The sequence below is a fragment of the Procambarus clarkii genome, chromosome 1, assembly GCF_040958095.1.
Source record: "Procambarus clarkii isolate CNS0578487 chromosome 1, FALCON_Pclarkii_2.0, whole genome shotgun sequence".
NCBI classification, from domain to species: Eukaryota; Metazoa; Arthropoda; class Malacostraca; order Decapoda; family Cambaridae; genus Procambarus; species Procambarus clarkii.
Window position 1 is genome coordinate 30,457,835 of NC_091150.1, and position 4,221 is coordinate 30,462,055.

Consider the following 4,221-nt stretch of genomic DNA (forward strand, 5'->3'; position numbering starts at 1 on the left):
TGGTGGTGGGTGACGGGTACCCCTGGGACGGGTACCCATGGGACGGGTACCCCTGGGACGGGTAACATGTGTTGTTTCCGAACTTATTTGATAGACAGTTACAAGTAGACGACGGGTGGTGGGAGGACCGTTGATATGGACAGTTTCATCACGCCTTCCCCCCCAGTTAATCGATATACGCTCTGCGTGTTAGTGGCTTGATGCAGTGTACTAAACTTATATATGTAACCTTGACTGTTCATATACTACATATATATGTGCACTTGTGTGTGAGATTATATATATATATATATATATATATATATATATATATATATATATATATATATATATATATATATATATATATATATAATATATATTTTAGGTCGCTAGAGAGGCAGTGTGTTATGGTGATTATGTTCACGTTCTCTGGTGGGGCTCATGGGACAGTCTGATATCAAACTGTCCCATGAACGTGTTATCAAACCGTCCCGTGAACGTGTTATCAAACCGTCCATGAACGTGCTATCAGACTGTCCCATGAACGTGTTGGCCACTGTAGACATGCTTTACAACGGCCACTGCAAACAGTGGTCGTTGTAAAGCGTGTACCTGTGGGTAGGGGTCATGGAATATATACGCACCGAGAGATGTGACCCCGGTTATCGGTGCGTACAGTTGGTGAGTAAGGTTTCTGGTGGTTACCTTACCTACCTTACCTTGAGGTGCTTCCGGGGCTTAGCGTCCCCGCGGCCCGGTCGTCGACCAGGTGGTGGCCTTAATAACCCGCCAGAGGCTAACAGACATCGAGCCCAACACCAAACTCCTGTTGTGAGTCTGCTGTTGGAACAGGAATCTACAGGAACAATCCCTGAGGCTACGAATCACGCTACGAGGTGTTGTGGAAGCAAGCAAGGATGTGAGTCGTTCCTTATCCTGTCTAGATGTATTATCCTGTCCACTTCAATTATCAAGCCTAGGTGAATTATCCAGCATCACCTGAAGAGTGTGACAGCTAGGCTGCCGAGTCACCCACCCTAGTCATGTGATGCCATGACTAGGCACCCCGATTATGTACTCACCTGGGGCCAGGGCCCCACTGAGTCTCCTCCCCCCCCCCCCACCCAGGACGCCACGAGTCGGGGCCCCTGGGTGACTGGGACATGAAGAAGCTGCGACCAGTGGGCTAAATATGCTCGAGATAAATCAACATAAAATCAACACAGGATGAACGTCAACACAAAACCAACGTCAAAATAACGCAAAATGGGCATTAAATCATCAATGATTCTACGTTACTTTAGCGTCGTTGACGCAGATTAGTCCGGGATACATGGGGGGGGGGGGGAGGGGGAGGAGGATGTAGCGGGATTGTTCCTTATGTATTACGGAGGCTGGCTATTAAGGCCAACCTAACATCAGCCTTACTTCAATACACACAGAAATTACAATACCTTTTGAACCATGTCGTGGAACTGTTGACTAAAGGCGCATCTGGGGGGGAACATCCCGTGCGTACTAGGTTCGAACCCTCATCACGGCCCCCTGGTGGATTTATGCGTCAGATCCAAGTCTGATAAAAAATTGTTTTATTTCGACGAGACGTAAACGGCTGGTTCAGGCGGAGCGTTCAACTGGACGTTAATTGGTTGGAAGGTCGTACACCCGCGCGCCCTCTGGCCGCCAGGCGGGACCACTATTGTGAAATAGGATTATGTGATTATATGCGTGATTAGACGCACGATAGATTAATAGCAGGTAATTTCGACAGGAATTAACTATCTCCACTACTACTCAACCCACTCCTACAGGAGACATGTTGTGTAGGAGATTGAATATATACACCTACAGGTTTGTATATGTGCATATATTTATACCACGTATGTAAGACCCGTCCTGGAGTATGCAGCCCCAGCATGGAGCCCGTACCTTGTCAAGCACAAGAGGAAGCTGAGGAAAGTTCAGAGGTATGTTACTAGGCTAGTCCCAGAACTAAGAGGCATGAGTATATAATTAGTGTATTTTGGTAGCAGTCTTTTTTTTAACATATTTCGTTGAAAACGACAGAAACTTTTAGATTTATGATTCTGGCACGAATCTTCTCGATATTTCTCATGTTTTTCTTTACAGAAGGAGGAAGTTGAAAAATTAACTCTCCAAAGTTCATTTTTACACTTTTTATTGGGTCTGACACCTAGTGATGCGTTTCGCAAGGTCACTCCTTACATTCTCAAAGATAAACTCTACCGTGCATAGTGCCGGGCTTTATCCTCTTGTGGTGAAGCGGTTAGGTAACATATAGATGAATAGGATGACCTGTCTCCTGAAGCCCACATCAAAAAGAATAACATCTGTGGCGTATGCGAGGCTGGCTAACACCAGAACTGCCTTCAGGAACCTGTGTAAGGAATCTTCCAGAACCTTGTACACCACATATGTAAGACCAGTCCTGGAGTATGCAGCCTCCAGCATGGAGCCCGTACCTTGTCAAGCACAAGAGGAAGCTGGGAAAAGTTCAAAGGTATGTTACTAGGCTAGTCCCAGAACTAAGAGGCATGAGTTACGAGGAAAGGCTGCGTGAAATGCACCTCACGAAACTGGAAGACATAGCAGCCCGGGTAGACATGATCACCACATACAAAATTCTCAGGGGAATTGACAGGGTAGACAAGGATGGATTATTTAACACAGGTGGTACACGAACAAGGGGACACAGGTGGAAGCCGAGTACCCAAATGAGGCACAGAGACATTAGAAAGAACTTTTCAGTATCAGAATAGTTAACAGGTGAAATGTATTAGGCAGTGATGTGGTGGAGGCTGACTCCATACACAGTTTCAAATGTAGATATGATAGAGCCCAGTAGGCTCAGGAACCTGTACTCCAGTTGATTGACAGTTGAGAGGCGGGATCAAAGAGCCAGAGCTCAACCCCCGCAAGCACAACTAGGTGAGTACATGTGCGTGTGTGTGCGTGGCCACAGGGGGGGGGGGAGGTCACGGGCCTCCCACACAGTAATCGGGTCACCAACAGTCCGACCATTAAGCCATAGTTATCCCCTTTACAACGGACACGACCAACAGGACATAATTACTGTAATTGCCACCAGTCATTATTGACCGGAGGAGCCGTTGTTGGGGCGGCCCCGGGTGTCCACCGCACGCTCGGGGCACTCGTGTGTCCTTATTGCTGAGTGTGCACTCATGGCACACTTGGTGGTGGTGTGGTGGTGGTGGCTGTGGTGAGGTGGTGGTGTGGTGGCTGTGGTGTGGTGGCTGTGGTGTGGTAGCTGTGGTGTGGTGGCTGTGGTGAGGTGGCTGTGGTGAGGTGACTGTGGTGTGGTGGCTGTGGTGTGGTGGCTGTGGTGTGGTGGCTGTGGTGTGGTGGTGGTGGTGTGGTGGCTGTGGTGTGGTGGCTGTGGTGTGGTGGTGGTGTGGTGGTGGTGTGGTGGCTGTGGTGTGGTGGCTGTGGTGTGGTGGTGTGTCAGAAGATGGGAGAGAGAGACGCATCAGGTGGGAAAGAACAGGGAGGGAAAAGTAGGGAGTGAGAGTGAAGGGAGAGGTGGGAAGGGAGAGGGAAGGAATAGGCAAGTGGAGACAAGGAGTGAGAGGGAATAGACAGGTGGAAACGGATAGGTGTGAAGGAACAGGTGGGAAGGAACAGGTGGGAAAGGGACAGAACAAGGAACACGCAGCTTCCGTAGCAAGCAGTCAAGTGGAACCACTTACAGGCTACGGCACACCGGATGGAGGCAGCGACGGTTGACCTGCATTGAGAGGGAAGGTGCAGGCTACACAGGGGGAGGGGAGGTGCAGGCTACACAGAGGGAGGGAGGTGCAGGCTACACAGAGGGAGGGGGTGGTGCAGGCTACACAGAGGGGGGAGGTGCAGGCTACACAGGGGTGGGGAAAGTGCAGGCTACACAGAGGGGAAGGTGCAGGCTACACAGGAGGGGTGGTGCAGGCTACACGGGGGGGGGGAGGTGCAGGCTACACAGGGGGACAGAAGACACCTGGGGGGGGAGCAGGTGAGGGCTCAGGAAGTAGCATTATTAAGGATGACAAGTTCCTCACCAGGTGGCCCAGGAGCCAGGGCTACATCCGGCCAGACCCTAGGGGAGGTGCTATGGTCCCTAGGGACCCTAGGGCTACATCCGGCCATGTCTCGGGAGAACACATCCGGCCATGTCTCGGGAGGAAACATCTGGTCATGTCTCGGGAGGACACATCCGGCCATGTC